Below are 24246 nucleotides of genomic sequence, written 5' to 3'. Positions count from 1 at the left end.
GTCATGCAGCAGTTTTGAACAGGGTGACTTTGAGTTCTGCAGTTTTCTCCCCACCCTTTGAACCATCACAGACAGATTTTGATTTCCAGAGTCACTCAGCCTTATTTTTACCTCGTGTGACTCAAACTGGAGACACTACATTGCACAGCTTTGGCTGAACGTTGCCAGAAGAGCAAACATTGGCATCATGAGGAGCCCCAAAAAGGGTGAAGGGTCCTTTTACATCAACAGGAATCTTAATTATTAGGACTTAAAACTAAATCTTGTCCTTTTAGGTCTTTAATTGAAAACTCAGAGGACCATTCAGAGAAAAAATGAGTTTAAGATCAACCAAGTAAATTTACCAGACCCAAAAATCAGTGAGGTTGTAGAAAATGGAAACATTCACTTGAAGTTTTCCAACCTCCTTGAATGGTGACCTTCCAAATTACACCATCTGCTCCTGGAATCTTATACATCTCTGGAAATCAGGGAATGGGAGCTCAAGGTATGAATTTCCTAAGGGTTACATTCCTGGGGGAAGCAGAGTTAGGGAAGCATGACCAATAATTTCCCAAGCTGGGAATCTCTGGAGTGATCAGCAAAGACAGTGAGGGGAGGTTTATGGTGTGGTGGGAATGTATGATGAGCAAACTCACTTGAAATGGAGGCTAAACCAGAGTTTGGCTGGCACTCAAATTTTAAATAGGGCATAAAAAGCTGTTACTTTATTATTTCACGAGGAACTAAAGGAAAGTAATCAAGAATACTTGTGTACAACTTCTTGTATAAAAAAAAAAAAAAAAAAAAAAAAACAAAAAACTGCAGAGGGACTGTAATTCAGATTTTGGAATCCAGCAGCTTTATGAACTAAAGCAGCAATAAATCCCAAAATAACAAAATGAAATAGAATTTAGGAAGCTATTTAAGAACAATTTGAATTAAACAGTGTATTAGTGAGCATTTGAATGAATCCATGTATTTTTATATTGCTACAGCTCTTGGTGGGATACAAACAGCAGGATAAAATAAGAAAGTAAAACTCCTGGAAATCACAATTACTGCTTTTTATAACAGCAATTGATATTTACAGCATTCCTTGCTCAAAGCTGAAATCGTGGCAGCTCTGTAACAACTCTTTGAAACCTGTTTACTACGAGACACATTTCCTTATAAGACTCATTCCAGGGTTTATCCCCCGTGCCCAAAAAATGTGGATGACCCTGATGTTTTATCAAGGCACAAAGGGGTTTGTCCCTATAGTGGCATATTTTACTATCCTGTAGTACTGTAGGTTCTGTGCAAATGAAAAATAACTTATCTGTAAGGACCTCTGTTATTATTTATTATTTCCACAGAAGAGCAGAAGGGCGTTAAGGGATTTTAAATGAAAGGTTCCTCTCAGAGAACAAAGTCTGAAGGTTCCTGGACTTGCTGAGCTTTAATCACCACAAACAGGTCCATGAGAGAGCCTCCACGGAAATGGGATCCTGGTTACACATTAAAGACTGAAATTAGGGGAAAGAGGCCCAGGGAAGGACAAAGCAGAGTGAGAGGGAATTTCAATGTGCTCTGGAGTGCTGAATATCAGCAAACACACCGTGCCATGGGGTGCAACAGGATGATTGCAACTGTGCAGTTATCACAATAAAGAGCTCATAGTCATAGATTCAATAAAATTAAGGTTGGAAAAGACCTCTGAGATCATCAAGTCCAGGCTTTGACCAAATACCACCCTGCCCACTAAACCACATCACAAACTACCACTTCTAGTTGTTGTTTGAAGACTCCCAGGGATGGTGACTCCCCCCCCTTTCCCTGGGCAGCCTGTGCCAATGGTTAACCACTCTTTCAGTGAAGGAATTTTCCCTGATATCCAACCTGAATTTCCCCTGGCACAACTTGAGGCCACTTCCCCTTGTCCAGCCACCAGTTCCCTGGGAGAAGAGGCTGACCCCCATCTCACCACAAGCTCATTTCAGGGACTAGAGAGAGATAATTGCAGCAATTCTATGGAAAATACATTGGCTTAATTGATGAAAAAAAAATGTTAAACTTACCTTAAGTATAAAGTTTACTCTTCCATGAGAGTAAAAAGCTTTATCACAAATATTATTGAACTAAAATTTCAAACTGCCTTTAAGGCCACGCTGTGTGTCCCCATCTGACCATGTGAGAGGGGAATTGGCACAGCAATGATTGATCAACTTGCCTTTATAAACTTCATAAAAGCAGCATGTTAAAAATCGAGGAGTGTATCACCAGTGCACTGTTTCACTCAAATATTTTAATCAGAAAGCTTTGCATTGAGATAAACAGGGAGGTATTAGTCTGTCTTGCACCTCTGGCAGTGATTTCAGTCGGTGGAGGGAAGGTGTAAGACATCAAAGCCAATCCTCCTCTGATGTTGGTGGTAGCAGCCCACACCTCATCTGACATGTGTAATTAGGATCTCAAGGTGCAAGGGAGTGAAGACTCAGCTACAGCCTTTTTAAGAGAGAACAAAGAGCTGGAGAGATGCTTATATTTAGCCTTGGTGTACTTTTGGGTTTTAAAGCAAGCAGAAGTGTTAAATACATCCCTATGAATAGACTGGGGAAAAAAGGGGGCAGGCCAAGCAGAGCCAGCAACTCTACACCAAAGGGCTGAAGCAGACAGAGCAAGATTTTCTTTTTGTGCTTTGATTTCTTCTTTCTCCCTCTCTCAGTGCTTATTAACCTCTTCCTACCTCCCAAAGCAGCCCCTTTTCCACAGCACTGCTGTCCGTGCAGAAAGTTTGGCTTCTCAGTGTGCCAAGACTGCTCTGTCCCCTGCCCTTCCCTCCCAGGGACCAGCACCTCGGGATGCAGCTCCAAAAAGGGACTCAGCTGAAGTCCTGGCTGGGGACAAGTCCTACAACTCCTTCTTCCAGAGGCAGCACTGTTGATTCCCTTTCCTGACAAAAATCTGTCTGGTGTGTGGGTTTGACAGCTGCCAACACTGGGAATGACAGGGAAAGGAGAAAAAATTGCCTAAAACTCTCCTCCACTTCTTGCTTTTCCAGTGGATTGTTAGATTTGCTAAAGCCAGCAGTGGACAGCAAATGTTCATCACACACAACACCAAAAAGAACCCTACAAAACCCATGGAGAAGCCAACAGTTATCAAATTAATTTGTTACACATTGCTCAGCCAGAGATGGTGTCTTAGAACAATTCCAGAGACACCAGGATCCTAAGCCTGCTCTTTTCTCCAGCAGCTTTTATGTCTCATACCCAGATTTATCTTAAGATATAGAAATAAAATTTTACATGAGACTTCCCCAATTTGTTATCGTTCCAGGAAAAAAAACTTCTTTCCTGTCAGTATTAAAGGTGTGAGGTTCTGTAATTTCCAGCTGCAAGAAAGTAGAAATGAGAGGAAGGGGAGGAAAAAAGGATGAAAAAAGGAAGATGATAATTTAGGCTGACTAAGAGGAGAAACTTCTATCTCTGAACAGACAGATACAATAAACTTTGAAATAACAGATTGGTCAAAACACCAGAAATAAACTGCAGAGAACAACTCCTGCACTGACAGGAGATGAACTTGTAACCAAGTAGCTTTTATCCATCTCCCACTTCTGATTGCACCAATAGAGGAGGAGAGGGTTTGGATAGCAAAGGAAATTGCTTTAGGGAATTTAGTCTCTCTATCAGCTATTTGCCCTCAGGGATGTTGTTATGAAATGAAAAACACCTCCTCGAGCTGCCATAATGGCAAAATGAAAGAGAAATTCCTATTTGGAAGAAAATGTCTGTCAGATGTTTATGAGATGGGGGGAGACAATAACATCAGAAAGTCAGATTTGAGCAGCCAGAAATGGCTCTGGTGTGACTGGGCCAGCAGGAACCTATGACAAGCAATCTGTCTTTGTTTAAGGATTAATTGCCACCTTTCAGCAACATAGGGTTTCCATCAGTGGGAAGCTTGAAGAGAGATTTCTTGAAAGGCAGAATTATCCTTGTGATGTCCCAGTGGCTTCAGAAAAGTAATTGAGGCTCCTGAAAAGAGAAGGAGCTTCTGTGAGTGCCACTGCACTGCCAGGAACAACCTTTTATGCATCACTAATCCATTTGTGGTGTTGTCATTGGCATATAGGGGCATTTATTATGTACAAAATACCCAAACAAGGGGCTTCTTACCTTGGGAAGAAGGAGCTCAGTTTGTCTGGAGGGGAAAAGCAGAGTTGTCCTATGTCTTAAACTACATCCTAAAATATTGTGGTGTTTGGAGAAAGGCAGAAAATCCCTCAGGAGATGCTCTGAACATCTTTTGGGTGCTCTGTTTTCCCCCTCTACCTCAGGGCCACCTCATACCACCTGGGACAGGCCTTTGCCAGGCACGACACAAATCTTCCCAGATTTCCAATAAAGTCTCACAACACTGACACCTCTGCAATAACAGTCTGGTTCCCTTGCAGAACCATGTCAGCAGATTTTTTCCATGTCTGTGTTCCCGGGGAAACAGATCCTGAAGTGGCAGAACAGCAGGAACAACCTCTCCTGCAAAAAGGGAAATCCAAGAAAAATATTTCTTGTTCTCGTCATCCCAAGTTTTTAAGTAACAGACCTTCCATGGAGGTGGTGCAGAAAACAGGAGCTTCAAACATCATTTACCAAAGCCAGAAAGCTCAAAGTTAAAGAAATCACCAGAGAGGAAATCTATATTTAGCACTCCACAGACAGATAAATTCATTTAGAAGAATATCCCTTTCTGAAACATCTCCAAGACTTTGTCTTAAGAACTGAAGTCACTGAGGCCCCCAGGGAATTTTACATCAATAAAACAAGTTGTGCCTCTCCTGCAACTTTTATGACCAGAACCATCTCCTTCCCCCCCTTCATCTTCATTCCTTCCTGCTCCTCCAGTGCCCTCAGCTCTGTAACCACTGAAGGCAGGAACAAAAAGTGAGGATTATACAGGTCTTCCCAGATAAATCCCTAAATTCCCTTTCCACAGACATCCTTCCCAGCTGGAATGAAAGCCAAGACAAAGACCCAGAGCTGATGTGTGGTTTGGTGACCCAGACCCCTCTCAAGAGCCAAGAACTGGTCCAAGAGGACAAACTCCTTCCACACCCCCAGCTGAACAACATCCACCTCGGAATGATTTCACCAGCTGCTCAGAGCCCTGGCCTTCAGATGGCAGATTGAATTTTATATTCCCTTATGCAGATGCAAACCCAATATTTAAGCTCAGAAATTGAATATCTCCCCACACTAAATTTCCTCTTTTCATAGACTGCAAGGATCAGAAGTGCAGCTAATGTTCCAGGTGCTCTGTTGTCATTCTGGGGCCCAGTCACTGAGTTTTACAAACACCCAAATGGAACCAAAGTCTGAAACCCAGTGACTTTTATCATCCTGTTGACTGGGAAGCTGAACTTTTCCATTAACACGATCCTAAATGGAAATTCCTCATTTATAAGGTGATATACATTTATATAAGCAGTAAAATATTAACAGTAGATTTGTTCAGCAGGTTAAAATCGTGCTTTTAGCAATCAAGAGATAATCAGTTTGCCATTCCACAAAAAGCTGGATTGAAACAGCTCTTAAATTCCTCACTTTTCCTATATAAAAAACCATTCTGGGAACATGCATGAAGGCTCCTGGTACAAGTGATTCTTCCAAGCATTACACATCATTTCAAGAAGAATTAAACTCTCACCCTCCCATTTTTTAGCTCATACAAGTTTCATCAAAATCATGATTTAGAGAGAAGCAACGAACAGCAACCCAACTCCTCACAAAAGAAAGTTTTCACAAATAGGTGGTGACAAACCCCAAAGTTTAAGATATAAACCACTAAAACTGTGAAATATCGTCCTGTGGTTTTAGAGCATGGAGCAATGAAGCAGTAATTTACAATTAAATACCACATTTAGCAGGCTGTGTGTTCAGAATAACAACTCAATAATATAATGCAATAATAACTCAATAATAGGATATCCAATGCACTCCTAGGAAATGAATGTTAATGATCAGCCTGTTTATTAATGGCTAAAATTGAAAGTGCCATAAACTCTTCCTGGGCTAATCAGTAATGATGCATTACTCATGTTATTTCCCATTAAAAAATTAATTGTTTCTATGCATTGTACCTGAAGTGCTCAGAGGTGTAGTTTTGTCCTCAAATGTATGGGTAGAAATTTCTGGAAAAAAACCAAAACAAAACAAAAAAAAAGAAACACTCAAAAAATCCCCCACAATCTCTGCTGCATCCTGGATTCACACACTGCTTTAGAAACTTTAGAAAGAGGTTATTTCCAGAATTGTTCATCACTCACAGTTCAAAATAACTGGTTGAGTTGAAGCCACCAGTTCAAAATAAGTGGTTGCTTCCAGCCTGGTTCTGCTCCCACCTCCAAAACCTTCACTGTACCCAGACTGAGGATTAAATTTCCAAAAGGTCCTTTGGAAAAGCATTTTATTCAAGTGTTTAAGTTTCTATTCTTGATTTATGCCCTCACCAGAAGACCCAGCTGCCAAAAAGAGATTTTACCAATGACTGATGTCTACCCAGTGTCATTATATATCAAAAAATGAAGGGTTTAGGTTGGAAAAGCCCTCCAAGGTCATCAATTCAACCCTTAACCCAGCACTGCCAAGGTCACCACTAACTCATGTCCCCAAATGCCACATCCACAGGGTTTTTAGATCCCTCCAGGGATGGGGACTCCACCCTTGCCCTGGGCAGCCCCTTCCAGGGTTGGACAACCCTTTCCAGGAAGAAATTGTTCCTAATAGCCAAATTAAACCTCTCCTGGTGGGAATCTTTGTTTCTGCAGCGACATGCCAGCTGCTACATTTGTGAAGTTTGGTGTAAAATCTGTGTTTTGGTCTATGAGGAGCAACTGTGAAGTTCTGCAGTCCCTTCCCAGCCCTTTTTTTTTTGATGTGTGTGTTTTCACATCTAGTCTGTCCATCCCACATCCCAGTTCCTGCAATTCCTGCTGCCCACACCCATCCAACTGTGAACACATTGACTCACTGCAGCCCAACTGCTGCTGAAGAGTGGAGAGAAATCCATGATAAAGGACCCTGGAGACTGGAACTCTGAGAAAATTCCCATGAGAATCAGTCCACAAGATTTTTCCAATCATGGAATAAGAATTAATTGGAAGCACAGTTACACTTTAATACTGAAATTATTCACCAGGCAAACAGGTTTTCCTAGTCTAGTTTTTGTTTATTGAAGAGTAAGTGATATTTGGGGGGGTGGGAAATGGGGGGAAAGTGGGATTTATTCTTTTTAAACCTGATCTTTTCCTCTTTGCCAAATTATAAACTTCTCCTGGTTTATCTTCTTCTGATTTTTTCCCCCTAAATTTTGTAGATGAATTGTCATCTTCAAGTCAACTCCTGAAAGGTGCAGTTATTGAAGGAAAGGTGCAGAATACTGAAGGAAATACTCTATGGTAGATGTAATGGATACACTGCAGATTTCAAGATATTCTTCCTATATCTTTGTGTTCATTTAATAATTGGGAACTTCAGCAGAGCCTCCTGTTTGAATCTGGGTGATCCCATTTCCTCCCATTCCTTGCTTATATCGAGTCAGAGACTGGCACAAATATTGTGTAAAAAGCAGTTTGGATTTTACAACCTGAGACATTTGGAACAAAAAGAATCCAAGTGCCCATTTTCTGCATTATCCCCATTTAGAGTTTGCCACAGATCATCTGAGACCTGTGAAAATCAGGCACAAGGCTGCAATGCCACATTTCTCCACTCCTGAGAATTCAAGCCTTTTCTATTACATTCTTGTTTTACATTTTGCACACCAGTAAATTTATTTCTCAGTCAGCAACTGAAGGGGAACCTGAAAACAGCATTTTTGGCCTTTAGACCAAATCATTACATCAAAACATAAAAGCCACAGGCTCGAGCTAACAAGGGAAATACCTGTATTACCAAAAGGACAGGTTTGCTACAATATGAGAGCCTAGTTGCAAAATGCTGAAAGTGTTGTAAATCCTAAATTGAATTTAGTACAAAGACATTAAGCTCCATGAAAGCTGCCATTAAGAGCACTTTTTCCATTGCTCTGCTGTGTCGTGAAATCACAGGAAATGAATAAAGAAATACAAGGATGCCAAGAAATGAGACTTAAAAGATAACATGTACTGATAGTCTGGGTTGTTTTGCTCGAGCCAAAATGAAATTTGAAGGTCTGATTGTAAAGATAAATGCAATTAATTATTTCAGCAAGTAGGAAGCGAGGTCTCACCTTTGCTTTGAATCAAAGCTTCTTCCTGCCCTGCTGCTCTTTTCCATCCTTTTCTCCCCAAGTCAAGATGAAAGAGGTTTTCCTGGACATCCCAGAGCTAGGTCTCTTGTGTGACAGAAGCCTCACAGAGGCAACACAAACCAGAACAAAGGAATATAAATATGGGGAAGGTTTTGGACACGGCTGATACAACACATGCAAGGAATAGCAAACTTCCAAGAAACCTGATTTGGGATGTGTATGGGGGGGGGTCAGAGCAACATTCCCAGCCCTACATCAGCTTGAACAGCCACCCCAGCCCAAAAAGGCAAAATTGCCATTGCTGTGAACGTAAAAGGAAACCAAAAGACCTTTTTTGACACGTGGTAGCTCTTCTGTTCCACTGCAATATAACAAGGCTTGGCCTTTTCCTGCAGAGCAGCTCACACTGGAGACAAGAGAAATCTGTGGGAAATAACTGTCCTCAAAAGACAAACTTAGGCATTTTAAGGCAGGTTTCTAAGAGTTCCAAACCTTTGGCCTTACTCCCACCATAATCCCTTCCCTACAAGTGATTCCTGCTGCCCATGGAGATGGAGTACCATGGATGCATCTCCTCCTGTCACACCACCATGCTGGAAATGTCCCATCTGCCCCTTCCCTCTGCAAACATTTCTCTTTTCTACGAGTGCCTGTGCTGAAATATCCCCATTTTCCACAAATTTCTGCAACAGAAGTCCTTGCCTTCCTTTCCCTTCCTTCAAATTCTGCTTTTACAGCCTCTCAGATTATTCCACTGCAACAGTCTCACTCTTTGCACTCCATCCCTCGCCTCCCCTCTGTCTGCTGCACAAAAGAAAGTTGTTGGAATTCATTCTTTAAGTTTTTATTTCCACAAACACTTTTTTTTTTTTGCCATTCCATCCCTTCCAACTGCCTGCAGTTGGCAATATTCATGTTTTTTCAATAAGGCCACGGCTCCTGTACAAATAACCAAGCACAGTTCCAAAGATAATGATGCTCTCCCTGTGCCATCGCTCACCTGGGGTGAAGGTGAGCATGTAAACCAGATGTTTTGGGCAAACAGCACATTCCTGAACTCCTGACCTGGCAAAAGCTGCTTCTGAGTATCTGAGGAGCTGGAGGAACATCCTGCATGATTTATAACAGCAGATACAGGACAACAAACAGAGCATTATACAGGAAAACAGGCTGTTGTTCACTTAGTATTGTTATTTATGGATACCTGGGCAATATTCACAAGTGTTTCTCCTATTTAAAACAATAACTCTAATTATTTTAATTGCTCCATAACATTTATTGATTTTTTTTTAATCAGGCATGCATTGAGATTCAGTGTGGCTTTGTGGAAGTAGGGGAGGAGGAAACCAGATAAACAGTCATTTTTCTCTGTTATTTATGCAAATATAATCCACTAAGCAGTAGATCCACTGTTTACACACAATGCCTTATTCTTGCAAGTAAGAACGTGGGCAAAATGCTGGGAAATGCCTGTTTATCCCTCTCTCATCTGCAAGTCAGATCAAAGTATCAGCTGTTTCAAACAGCTCCCTTTGCCCAGGGAAGGGAATTCCATGGAGCGTTTCCACACTGCTCTGATCCCTGCTAAAATATAGTAGGTTTTTTTACATGAGAGTGGAAAGAAAACACGTGGAAGTGAGAGGAAAAGCTGTCTTTTAAAGGACTGCAGTAATCTCTTTGTGTGTGCCCAGGGATCAGAGGAGAAAGGATTAAAATACTCTCAGTAGCAACTTTCACAGGGAGAAAAGTGGACACGTCGCTGTGAACGACACTGTGAGTCCAACACGAGCCCCTGGGACACTGATTTGTGCTTGGCCAATGATTTTCCCTCTCATTTTTTTATCCAGCACAGGGCTGTCCCTTTCTCAGGCCATTTGTAGGATCTAATTATAATTTTTGGGGACATTTTTTTTAAAAAAAAGCCATTTTCAGCAAAAATATTAAATTAAATTTCGCGTCAGAAGAGTTTATAATTTCAGCTCTTAACCAAAAACAATTAAACACACCTAAGCGTGTTTTAAATGACTGGGAGTCACCACAGGAGAAATCAGTTTGTGGGTTAAAGGTTTGGAGAATCCATGTGGATGTCACCATTCCACCTACACATCTAAGGGTGGTGTCAGCCATCCAACGTGTTCCTGGATTGATAGGAACCAAAGTAAAGTCATTTTTTTAATAACTGTCATCACTTACCTACAGAAATATTGTTTTGGGGAAGATTTTTTTAAGATTTCACAAAGATATGTGGAATCAAAAAAGAAGGCAGGTGGCCAGGAGGGAAATCTGGAGAAATAACAACACATGCAATTTAAAATCCATAATAAATATCAACTGTATTTTCTAGGAAAACCAGCTCCAGCATTAGATAATCCAATTGCTAAAGTGAGATTAAAGAAATTTCTCAAGGAAAATAAAAGGTTTTATGGGATAAGTCGATATTACTTAATAAATATCCTTCTCCTGAGTCTTTCCTGATGGAGGAAATGCAAACACTCCTTGCTGGTGCTGCCAGAGGACAACCAGAGGTTGTCATTTATTTCCTCCTTCATCCCAATCACAGAAATTGCACCTGCAGGTAAAGCTTGTTCCTCCTCATCTCTTCTGCCAATTGAAGGGGCTCCTGAAACCTGCCTGAGAGGATTAATAAAAACTTTATCTAATTCAGTTGATGTGTTTAATCCTCAGAAAGGTCCAGTTCTTGCCTTGAACGTCAAAACCACCAAGGAGAAGTGGCCTCAAAGGGCAAATTGTCCCACAGCCCAGGACACGGAATTTTATTTAAATTTCAGGAAATAAGCAGAGAGACAAAAGGGAACCTTGATGGAGATGGGGGGAGGAGGTTTTAATCCATCATTTGAATACATTTTTCATTTGTGCCTGTATTCAAAATCCCTGTGTTCAGTGGGGCCTCAGGACAGCTCTGCCCACAAAAGGCAAGAAACTCCTTAATCTTTCAGATCAAGACATAGGCTTACATGTCCAGAGGGGGTTATAGCCTTTATTTTCTAGACTGAATGCCCCATTTAATTCCAGAAGACTGCCCAGTTTATCAAATATTCCAGAATATCTGTCCCTTATTCCATGACCTTTTTGGGTCCCTTCCAACTCAGCATATTCTGTGATGCTGTAATTTGGGATATCACACAAATGGGGTGTGGAACAGCTTCCCAACCCCACAACACACTCAGAGGCTTTAAATTCTATTCTCTCCCCTTCAGAAAAGATGAACTGTCTCCTCACTTCTCTGACTCCAGAGAAAGGATGATTAACAGAGTCCAAACATGTTTTATCAGGTGAGTCTTGGCAGCTGTAACAACAAAGGTTATTTAGGGGCACCTGAAAGGAGCAATAAAACTCAGCCTTTTTGTCAGGTGTGTTCCTGTACCACGGACAGCAGGAATGACTGACACATGAAGGGGTCAAAAAACTCCTTTTTATGCTGCTGAATATTTGTCTTCACTCGGTTACTTCTTTTTATGCAGCTGAAGGTTTGTTTTCACCCCGTTGGGCTCCTCTCTCTCAGACTGGTGACACTCCAGACCTGAATGACAATCCCTCACAGTCCCTTGTTCTTCTGTCTGTCATGTTTGGGAGATCACAGAAATGCAAGGAGCAATCCATATTTTAAACAAGCATTTCAGTGAAATGTATAGAACTGTAAAATACAGAGGACAGTTTGATGCTTTCCTCTGTTTATGCTGCATTGTGCCCAGCTGTATTTATAGCAATTTTCAAGGGTTTATAAAGCCAGAGAGCACAAAACCAAGAACAAAAATGCATTCAAGGCATCGGTTTTCATCATTACCAAGCCCCACTGAAAGCCCAGACAGATTTGTTTCCCTACTTCAGCAGCATCTCCCTCTGCTAAACATAACTCGGGGAGTTGATTTTGCTGGGAGGAGACACCAGAATCAGATTTATTCCACAGATTTGCATTCCTCTCCAAACACAGGATGTCTTTGAGTGGAACTCAGACATCCAATGAAAGAAATCAGATTAATCCCTTTGCAAAGGCAGCTCAAGGGGAAAGACCATCAGTTCTTTGTGTCCTGCTTTCACTCACATCCAAGTGATGGGATGGGCAAGGGGCACGTGAAACTCCACTCATGGGGATTATTTCATTGTTTGCAGTAAGTTTTGAGATCCTCCAAGGTGATGGAGGATCAAATTTACTGCATAACTCAATATGGACCTGGTGATTTAATGCCCAAATTCAGAGTCCTACGTGTGGATTCATCTTCCAAAGGGATCTGCTGGAACACAGAACAATTCTACACATATTTGCATGGGTTTTTAATATATTGCTTTTAAGTCCTTGAAATCTGATGGGTGAGAAATAGGGTGACAAGAGGCCAAGGAGAGTATAATCAGTGGCAGAAATTGGAGTGTGTATTTATTCCCTTTGCCTTGTTCTAAAATCAGCTGATTCTGAACTAATAAAGCCACTAAACTATCCAGAAAGAAATCAGGTGTTCATAATACTTGCAACCCTTGGGAAAGATGTCATGGAATGTGTAAAACCACGCAGAGTTTTAACTGAAATTAAAGAATACTCACCCAACCCAGTCAAAATTAATAGTGAAATGATCTGATCAAGAGCTGTCATTGAAAAAAAAAATCACCCAGAGTGTGTTAAATGGAGCTTTTCCTGATACTGCCAGCTTAACTTTTGGGTTTGAAACACATTTCCAGTCTACATTTATAAAGAGCAGACTGGCATTTGCTATATTTGCTTTCCCAAATCTCCAGGGATGTTCCAGGATGAAGCCTAAAGTCTCTGAGAACAGACTGAAATAGCAGCTGAAGATATTGCAAGATCTCAGGTTGCTGTACACCAGTAAAGCATTTTTCACTTGGAATTTAAACCTGCTCTTAAACAGCAACTTCTCACCTCTCACTTCAAGGAATGGCTTTTGAAAAAGCCGATTTTTTTAAGTGCACCGGGAGAAATTCCAGCTCTGAAGCAGCAGAAAGGAGCCAGGAAAATACCAAGACATGGGTCTTGTTGGTTGTGAAGTGTAGAAATCAGGTAAACAAGAACACATGGAACAAGTGATCACAAGAGTTGTTAGGAAATCTTCAGGAATCACAGCATCTCTTTATCCATTATTATCAGCAATCCCACCACAAGATCGATTGCCATCCCTGGATTAAAGAGCAGGAATAGCTGTAGCACCTCAAGAAATGTGGTTTCTTTGCTTTACCATCAAAAAAAAAGTTCTTTTTTTTTTTTTTTTTGGAAAAACATGATGTAAAGTTAGATAAGGAATAGATATATACCTGCATCAGATATATCCACGTGTCTTCATGGAGAGGCTTGATCCAATGTTCTTCCAGCTGTTTCTCAGGTTACTCCAGAGGAAGTTTAGGTTGGATATCAGGAAAAATGATATCCTGGAAAGGTTGGTCAGGCACTGGAGCAGTGGAATCACCTGGAGGAGATCAGAGAACAGGTGGATGTGGCACTGGGGGACGTGGGTTAGTGGTGAATTTGGGCTGAGTTAATGGTTGGGCTCAACCTTAGGGGTCTTTTCCAACCTCCTGTGATTTTATGGGACAACATTCCAAAAATCCCTGGAGTGCAGGTGGAAGCCACTTGCTCAAGTCAGGATGTTGGGACAACTGTAATAGGTATTTGAGGCCAGAAAACTGAGAAAAAGGGAGCTTTTTCCTGACTGGCTGTGACTCCAAGGATATTTGGTGCTTCTAGATTCAAGGGTGGGTTTTAGACCCCAGAATTCCAGGTCTGATTCCAACCTAAATCTGTTCCATTCCCATTGCTGCAGCACGAGTCCATCCTAAATCAATCCTAATCCAGCTCAGCTCTCCCTGGACTCCTGAAATATGGAACACAACAAGTTTGAGCAACTTCCCTTCTTTGTACCACAGATAAACTAAAATCATCTTCCTTCCTTGTTTCTGATTCAAACAACTCCAATCTTGAATTCACAAGTTCTCCCATAATAATTCAAGTATTATTTCCTTCCTGGAATTCAAAACTTGGTTTGTTTTTCTGAGCAGCACTAAAACAGGCAAAAATCCTTGTTGGGTTTTGTACCCAGAGCCATCAAATATTTTTTTTTTCCTTTCCACACTCATTAACTATTTTTTAACCTTAATAATGCACATACATATTTTATCTTTTATCCTCCTAGTTCCTGTAGATCCCTCCAACATCTTTTCTTGTTTGGCCAAATAAATCTGAATAATTTCATCAAATCTGCCTAATTTTGCTCCTGTTGTTCAGCACTTTCCCCGAGCTCATTAAAAACACATTTAAACCCAGTCACCCTGGAACAGAACTGGAGGTTCTCCCCTGAGAAACTTTCCCTGTGTAGAAAAATGATCACTTCATTCCTAACTTGTTCTGTCTTTTGGTAACTTTGTAATCAATCATTTTCTTTACCCATCTCTCTGTTGCCCCACACACCTGGAAACTTGGCTGGATACACAAATGAAGCAGAACAAAAAAAGGGGGAAAACAGCTTTCAAGTGATCAAAACATGCATTTGTTACATAAAAACTGCTCAAAGATTTGTTTGTTTTGTTTTTCATAATCAATTAAAGTGGATATTTAAGGAAAACTGAATCACACTTTAATATTTTCTGTGAATAATTTGAAATTATTATGGTTTAATATTAAATGCAGAATCATCCTTTTCTATGTTTCACATTGCAAGTAGCCCTTAAATACTACCTACAGATTGCTCAGAATTTTTTTGGTGGTCATGATATTTTCTTCTTTAATTCCTTTATTTTTTTTCCTTTTTCAAGTATTCCAGTATTTAGGTATTTTTTACACTTTCATTATTATTCACTCAATGAAAAAGACATTAATTACATTTCCAGGCCAAGTTCTTGCTTGACTTAAATGTGTCACTACCTCATTCCTTTAGGCTGACACCACATTTCTCACCAATATTCCCCATTTTACCTGAAGTTTGTTTGAAAACTTTGAGCTGAAAAGGCAAAAATTGCAGGGAAATCTATTGTACAGAGAATTTAATCCTTATCTTCTGAATGGAGCACATTCCCTGCTCAGGAAAATAATAATAATCATCATTATCATCATGAGTTGACACTTTGAGTGATGTTATTCCCAAGAAGTCCAAACTTTTGAGGTAAAAAAAAAAAAAAAATCACCAGGATTTTTTCATAAAGTTTGAGTAGTGCCCACTCACCAAGATCTAAGTTAATTCATTATTTTCCTTGGCCTCTCATGGACACTTCCAAGGTTAAATCCTCAAAACCTGGAGGAAAAAACTAGGACATTTGAAAGGCAGTCAGGAACTGATCATCCATGCCCTGCCATTTAGGATGTAAAAGTCCATATAATTTATTCAGATACAGAAAGCTCACATAAAATAAACATGAAATGGAGGATAAGACAATTTTCCTGCTATTCCTCTGTGGGTTCTTCTGCCCTTTTCAACTTTCAGTGTTTTAAAAGAGTCAATTTTATATTTCAGTGTAGCCAGAAGTTTGGAAAAGTCCCTTCTGTTTGTTTCTACTCACCCAGTTGCTTTAACATTAAGGCTGAGCTTAATTATCTCTCGAAAATATTCAGAGTTTTGGGTGAATTTCTGAAATATATTTTAAAAAACCTGCATCCTGTAGTTGGTAAGTCATTCTGAAATTTCAGAACTTTATGATTTTCAGTAAAATCTTTTTCTACTCTGAGCCAGCGGAAGCTGAAAATCCTTGAGAGCTGAGTTTGACGAAGAAAAGAAGTTTAATTAAAAAGCCACCTCTGCAAAATGAGCATCACCTTCAAGGCCACAGAGGCAGAGGCAAAATGAAACAAGGCTGGAGGCAAACACAGCATTACATATATATATATATATTTTTCTTTTTTTTTTTACTTTATAGCCACAAGTTTTTTTTAGCACGTTGTGGTGAGGGAAATTACCCAGCTTTCCACCAAAAGTTTACAGCACAATAAAATCGGATAAAAAAAGCTAAAAACAGCTGCAAAAAGAAGTTTAACACACACAAACACACTCACAAATCCAAGCTGGGCAGACAAGGCAAAGCCTTCCAAGAATATTATGGAGTAAGTTGAGCACTTCCGTGCCATGGATACAACACTGTAAATCTTGTTTTATAGGATGAGTATTTAGGGACTTTAGGAAGCACCAAACTTTCCTGCAGTTTTATCCATTCCCTGAACACCAGAGCACTTCTCACAGATGTTACCACTAAATTCCCATCTAACATTGATTGATATATAAACTGGTTTTATGGGAGAGCAGCAGCTCCTGAAAAAGAAGGGGAGGGAGGGGGGAGCGAGACAGGACAAATTCCAAGAGATATAAGAGCATCAATCAAGGCAGGTATGGAGTGCTGGTGACTGGCAGACACAGGGGATGTGTGGTACTACAGCCTCAGCACCAACAAATGCTCCAACATAAAGTGGAAAATTGCTATTTTGTGGAATTTGATGGAGTTAGTGCCGGGGAAAGGTGAAAGTTGGGGAAATAATCAACCAGGGGAGGAAGAGCGAAGCCCCGAGGTGGAGGAAATGGTTGATATCTAAGATGGAAAGGGGGAGAAGGGATGGGGGTAGAAAAAATGTTTGAGCATAACCTTAATGCAGAAGCCATGGATTTGTGATTTCCTCTGTGAACTACAAGGATGTTCCTTCACCTCAAAGCACACATGGAGTAGAACTCTGCATCTGTAAAATGTCAGTTCATGACTACTGAAGAGACATATTTATTGTTTGTGTGCAGTTTCCTTACTTCCCCCCTTCCCATTCCTATCTACAAGCAAAATTATTCAAAAGATAAGAAAAAAAATGTCAAAGGGCAAGAATTACATCCCCTCCAGTGGGTGCAAATTGTCTCAGTAATTGCTTGGACTTCTGCAAAGACCTGCCAAAGTGGGAATTACCTGTGAGTGTGGCAGATTTAATTAATTAATTACCTGTGAGTGTGGCAGTGTTAATTAATGGTTTTTTCTCTGAGGGGACTGTCAGACTGAATGGACTCTTCCCCTGTCAGCTGGAAGAGAAAACCCTTTTCATGTTCTGTTTGTGGTGTCCCAGGAAAGAATATACTAAATATGTGGGTTTAGACAGATGATTCTCATCTCCTTGCAAATGGGAAGTATTTTTCTTGAATTACTACTTGAATTACTATGTCACTGTTGGTGCCATGAGTGCATAAAACTTCTTCATTTATTCCCATTTCAGAACAAACAAGCAGTTTCACAATGTTCTCAGGCACCTGGTAGGATTATTGGGGTGTCCTGTGTAGGGTCAGGAGCTGGATTGATGATGCTTGTGGGGCCCTTCCAACTCAGGATATTCCATGGTACTGTGACTGTTCCTCAGCCAGTGACTACTTGTCACAGAGGGATTGCTCAGTGTGCATTCACAGCACTATAACTTCATTAATCATAAATATTTTACAGGATGAAAGCCAGGCACTGTTCTCTGCTGTCTCTGTGCACTCACTCATTAATTACCTCATTGCAGTTAACCATCAACAAGTTGTTTGGGTTTTCTTTTGCTTTTTTTTTATGACCTCCAAGCTTGCCCCGTGAGACCAATTTGCTGTTTGTAATTAATTACTTGTTGCAGCTTGTCAGAGCAATGCCCCTCGTCCTGGGAGAAGCACTTCTGTGCTCCCAGAGCTCTGCAGACACTTCCCTGCTCATTGTGATGCATTTCAAAACCTGGCACAAACACTGATATCGTTTTCCATCCTGGCAAAATTAGATTTCATGGTCCAGTTGTCAAAGGAATAACGGGAATCCATGCAAAGACCTGCCAGAGTGGGAATTACCTGTGACTGTGGCAGATGACAAGTGTTAATTAGTGGTTTTTTCTGAGGGGACTGTCAGACTGAATGGACCCTTTACCTGTCAGCTGGAAGAGAAAACCCTTTTCGCTGCTGACAGGCTCCATCTCCTCCTTGGGCTGTCAGAGCCCCACTTGCAGTCTCATAGGCTATGACCTGAAAGAGAAATCATAAATGCAATAAAAATGCTGGCATCTAATGTCCCTTTACAAAGACACTGGCAGGGACACGGAACTGAGAGCAGTTGTACAACCAGCAGGATGGGGGAGAGTTCAAAGGATTAAGCACTTTGCAGCCACAAAGAGGGGCTGAACAGGCTGTGCTAAAGCACCAACCCAACCCCTTGGCAGCCCCAACCTCTCCCAGTAAACCAGGACAGGAAGGATGGATGGAAAATGAGGTTTTGCCCCCACTGCCAACCTGATCAGTCAGGGAGGCCCTGATTTCCACATTTCCACATTTCCCCACACTTCATCCTGTTAATGTCCCTCAGCTTTGGCAGCACATCCCCAGTTAGAGCTTTTTAACAGAATATCAGAGTGATTCTGATGGGCTGCAGTAATTAGCTGGACCTCTGAGGGTTGTACAGGTAAGGAATGGTCACATTCCTACTCCAAGAAATGTGGAATTCACTCCAGAAATGACTTAAGAACACTTTCCACATTATGAACTTGCAGCTGAGCGTGTTCCCAAATGCATTTTCACTGATCCTAAAGCTTCACCCAGTAAATGGGTTTGATTCCTGCTCTAAGTCCAACTGAACTGGGTCTGGAGGAGCAGAGACTTCCACAGAATCTTGTACAGCAACTTCTTCCCCAATAACAAGAGCTGCAGAAGAGAGACCAAGTTGTCCATGCTCATTTTCATTGCAAGAGGCAATGGGAATGGCCAAATGAACCTCCAGTAAAGCTATTTAAGTGTAGTTCCCTGCATAACCTCAATATAAAATTTACTTATATGTGCCTTTATTTATCTGATATTTATCTATAGAAACACCACCAAGAACACACTTCCCAAAATTTCCTTTTGTTACAAAGCCAGTGGCACCATTGAGCAGTTGTTCAGAATTTAAAAATGCCTTTTTTTTTTGCCTTTTCAAAATTTCTCCACAAAAACTGTCTATGAATATATTGAAAGTTTTAAATTCGAAGTTTCCCACTGGCAAATGATCAATTTAACCCCCTTTAAACTGGCTCTTCCTCACTTGCAATTAGCAAATGAATGAGGCCTGACATTTTTTCTCTGTTAAATGTTACCTTTGATCACCCTGAGAGAGAATACAGGAATATTCAAATAAAATTGGAGAACTAAAAACAGCCTTATAATACAAAATTTAAAAGCAGGTATTAAAAAAGGAACATCATTTTGAGAAAAAAAAATGACATAATAGGGAAGTTTTCAGCTTTAAAAAAAGGGTAATTTCGTGAATAAATTGTCAAGAAAATATAAAGAACAGATTTTTGGTTAAAATTCGGGCAAATAACTGTAATTAGCACAAATGACTGTGTGAACACCTCCCAGGCACTGACTCAGCATCCTGTACGTGGAACTGCATCACTGAGTGAACCTTCGACCCCTGCATGACCAAAATTCCAGCAGCAGGTGATTCAGAGATAAAAAAACCCCACATCAAACACAAAATTAGAGAGAAAACCCACAGCTGGGAAGTGGCACATCCTTCACAAGTTAATGTTTGAAGTGGACAAAACAATATTCATCAGCAAAGGCAGCAGAGAAACCTCAAACCCACCGAGGACAGGGAGGAACAGAGATAACAAGATGCTCCCTTAACAAGATACCCTTAAATAAAAGGATTTGTCATGGTAATAATAATAAAAAAAAAATCTAAGCAGAACTAGATGCAGCTTCAAAGTGGAGCAATTCTTCTCGAGCAAAACGAGATCAAGGCAGGTTTGTAAGGGAAGGCACAAACAACGAGTCTAAATAAGCAAAGAGAACAACAAACTGAAAGGAAACAAGGAGATTATCTTAGGAAAACAATAGAGGAGGGAATAAAACCAGATATAACAATTCTCTGGGGGGGAAAGGGGATAAAAATCAGAACAAAAGGAAGCGTCTTTCCCGGCACAAACAAAAGAGGATGGATGGAAGAAAAATATAATTACAAAAAAAAAGGACTCAAACCACAGAAATATTTGATGGTTTCTAAACAGCCACCCAGTCGATATAATTCCAGGTGAAAAGGTTATTTTTGCAGGAATAAAGACAAGAACACAATGTGTCCCTGTCTTATAAAAGTTACCCACTTCTTGTGCCCTACCCCAAACTTTTCTAAGGGGATTTGAATGTGCAGCTTTATTTTCCAAGCATCATTATTTGCTCTTAGTTCCCATCAATATCATTACTCACAATTCTTTTGTGTGGGCTTGGTTTTTTTTTTCCCCTCTGCAATGGCATTCTGTGAGTCAGCCAACACAAAAGAATTGACAGGCATCACTCAGAAGGAACATTCCAGACCCCACAGAGGGGCAGGCAAACATTCTGTCCTACCCCCAGTAATGATATTACAACCAGAGTGACTTCCTATTTAAGAACAGGTCGTTTCTTTTTGTCTGAAACAATTGTGAGGGTTGGTTTCCTGCTGGGAAAGCCTGAAAGTTAAAATCTAACCTATACTGAAATCAATAGGAGAAAAATAAAAGGGTAAATGGCATTTTTTGTGTTGATTTCAGAGACCTGTGAATCATTTTGCGACACATTAATCATAAAGCAATGCATTAATCACCAGATTTCTTTGCAGTATTAATATGTTTTATGGAAAGTTATACCAGAAGCTTTGCTCCAACATAAAGTTGACCTTCTAAAATAACCTTTGTCCAAAAAAAAGAAAAGGTATTTTTTTTCCCACCAAAAGAGCAACATGAAATACGTCTTTACAGGGATTTTCCCAAAGAATCTTTTTTTGAAATCTTGGCATTTTTTGAATTTTGGAATTAAACTATTCCGACTTTTATATTTTCGACTATTTTGGAAATAGCAAAGCTTTCTATTATTTATTTTCTATGGGGTTTTTTTGGGCCAGAAAGCATTTTTTAATGCTGAAGGAAAGGTATATTGTAATAAAATTACAAAATACTAAAATCAGAAACATCAGGAGGCAAAATGGGAATGCTCTGAGCAGCTCATGCCAAACTTGACTGCTGTCTCTAGGCAGATTCTTCTCTCCCAGGGCAATGGGGAAATGGAGATATTGGGGATATTTGGAGATGTTTTGGGGCCAAATTCATTTTACAAGCCAAGCACTTGAATTTCTTTGAGATGTCTGTTCTCAACAGCTTGACAGTCCTGGTGTGAAGACCTCTCTCTCCCCCTTGGATTCAGGAGAGAGGTTCCCCATCCCCTTTGTGAGGCTCTCTGACATCCCTCCTGAAGACCCTCATGTGAGAGTTAGGGCTGTTCACTTTTGTTCAGCCACTTATCTTTGTAAGAACAAACTCCACGGATTCACACAGAAATCCTGTTTTTAAGCACCTTCTCTCATACATAAATTTACCAAAAAATATTCTTCTGCAGAGCAGGTAAGTGAACTAAAAGTGCTCCCAGTTTGGAGAGAAAGCCCTGGGATTTGAGCTGTGTGAATTATTGATTTAGCTCACTGCACATTGTGAATTTTAGCAGGTGTTTTGGGGAAGATCCCACAAACTCAGTCTCATACAGTCATGGAATGGTTTGGGACATTAAAGTTCCACCCTTCCACACCTTCCACTGTCCCAGGTTGCTCCAAGCCCCATCCAACAACACAAAACCACAGCTGCCAAGCCAGTTTTGAGGGAGATTGGTGTGTTTTGATATGGGTTTTTTGTTCCTAAATGGGTATCATTTAATACAACTCACAGGGTGCAGGTTCTGCTTACACCCAACAAATACATCTATTTAAAATTCAGGGAAATTCAACTTGTCTCCTCCCCCCCACACACACACACTTGAGTTTCTCCAAGCCAATAATTAATATAACAATCCACTGTCTCACACCCAGTAGTTTGGGGACCCTTTTCACCCCCAATTTGGGTGTCCCAGGGGTTTCTGGAGTTGTTTACTCCTCTCACGCAGTTCCCCCTTCCCTCTTTGCAAATCAGATTTCCTGTGCAAGAACATTTTCCTCTGAACTACTTCACCTATTTTGCAAGTGGTTAATTTCTGCTCCCAGATTTGATAAATTACATATTAAATGTTCTTAATGACCAGTTCACAAAACACACACAGAAAACTCCCCATCCCTTCTTGGGTTAGGGATCCAGTGGGTTCTGTGTGTCCTCTGGGATTGTGACTATTCTGTGACGTGGTTGCAAATATCTAAGTTTAAAATATACCCGTGTTGCTGAAAGCTGCTTTAGGTCACAAAAAGAAACGGATACTTATCAGAACCTACATCAGGAAAGAGATAGAGAGGAGCTGAGTTATCTTTGGAGTGATAACAGCAGTGGAAAAGCATTATCTGCTGGATTTGCAGACCTTTCAGGCACTGGGAAAGCCTCAAGGCACTTCCAAATACACTGGGTTTATTCTGTCCCACACTAGGCTCAGGGGCTGAGCTAAAATTAGCTTTTTTTTCTTTTATTTTAATTTGGTTGCTCAGGATCTCTCTCAGTTGTGATGGCAGGTTTGCAATAACACTGTGTTCCCATGCTGGCTACTTTTAGGACCCTTCTTTAACCCCACTGCAGTGACATATGGAAATATATAAGAACAACCTCTCCTGGTCCACAAAACTCCCTCCCTGCTATTTTACAGTGGGAGGTCTTGGCAAACAGTCCTGTTTAATGGTTATCACTGCAATAACCTCGATTCTCTCCTCACCTACTTGGCTGTTCCTTCTCCCTCCCCGATTCTTCATCTTCCTTCCACATTTATTTTTTTTTTCCCACATTTCCCAGGAACTCTGTATAATTGATCCTAGATATTTTATCCCCAGTTTATCACCAGAAGCCCTGTTTCCCTCAAGTGCCAAACCCCTCTTTAGCAGTAACAACTTTGTTGATAGCACCCAGTTTTAACGTGCTCTTGCACTGCCCCAAATTGCAGCTCCCACCTCCTGCAATCTCTGCTGAGCATCTCCACTCCCAACCTCTTTTAAAGGCTGCCTAAAACAAGTAAATGAAGTACCTGCTGCTTGACCTAATTGGCTGCTGTCAGGTTGTCTCTTTTCCACCTTCCAGGAGCCATTAAGCTCCAGGGCATTGTTTCCTGCTAATTAATATGCTCAATTACAGCATTTTAGGTCTAAGGTTCCTTCCATGGCATTACAACCCAGCAAAACCCAAACAGACTCTTGGTCAAACCATGATCAGGAGTTAAATTGATTCCATAGTCTCTTCTTGCTCATGGAATCTGATTCTCAGCACGTGGTTTCCTTCCACGTGGCTTGCAAAAAAAATTTGGGGGAGTAGAGAACAGAGAATTGTTTGGTCAATACGTTTGGTACTTCCAAAGGTACTTCCATGATGTTCCCAAAGCAGCAATTCCTCATGAAATTAGGCAAACAAGGAAACAGCAGGGCAAAAAACCACGGCTGGAAAAACAAACAGCAGTGGAACAAACCCTAAAAGATTATTAAGCAAACTACATTTAAGATTTCTTTTGATGTTCCTTAATTTTGACGTCCATAAGAGCTCAGTTGTGACGTGCCTAAATTTATTTATTGATGGCACTGAAACAACCTTAAAAAAAAAAACACAGAAAACCAACTCCCCACTCAGACCTTGTGCTTTCTAAGGGTTACTGAGCACTGTTCTCTTTGCATGTCTGGATTTGATCTATCTGCCTTCCCTGAGCCTCTTACCTCCACTTTTCCATCAACAGCCCACGAGCTGTTGAGGATGTTCAGGACTGAGAATGGGCTGTAATTAAATCCTGACGATGCTCCATTCAGACACAACTCTTCAGGACAAAGAGGAGCTGCCACATTCCACACGCTCTCCAGTATGAATTCCTGAGGGGAAAGAACAGATCAGTGAATCAGCATAAAAGAGAAGGTGCTCACTCTTTGCCATGGAAACGGGTGAAGGGACTTATCCCAGGAGGAATTGTTTCGCTGGAGAGGCTCTGGAGAGCCAGCAGGAGCAGCAGCCTGGCTGGAAAACTGAAGGTGAGAAAAATGGCACCTTTGGAGAAAGTCACATGCAGGAGGGAGAAGGTGCCAGCTCCCGGAGTGGCTCTTCTCTGAAGCACC

General features: G+C 40.8%; 1 long non-coding RNA gene across 1 annotated transcript; it reads right to left on the bottom strand.

Moving 5' to 3' along the window:
• Window positions 1-791: 791 nt before the first annotated feature.
• LOC135419424 (uncharacterized) lies at window positions 792-24204 on the bottom strand. The gene is made up of 8 exons (XR_010432979.1): window positions 23857-24204; window positions 18118-18212; window positions 16840-16930; window positions 15435-15503; window positions 13534-14090; window positions 6104-6154; window positions 4143-4502; window positions 792-4001 (listed from the first exon to the last, which is right to left on the bottom strand). It is a non-coding gene; the product is annotated as an uncharacterized LOC135419424 (long non-coding RNA).
• Window positions 24205-24246: the final 42 nt, after the last annotated feature.

This window comes from Pseudopipra pipra, chromosome 10 (assembly GCF_036250125.1).
Source record: "Pseudopipra pipra isolate bDixPip1 chromosome 10, bDixPip1.hap1, whole genome shotgun sequence".
In the NCBI taxonomy this organism is placed as follows: Eukaryota; Metazoa; Chordata; class Aves; order Passeriformes; family Pipridae; genus Pseudopipra; species Pseudopipra pipra.
The sequence above is the reverse complement of the archived record's forward strand: the minus strand, read 5'-3'. Positions and strand labels throughout refer to the sequence as shown.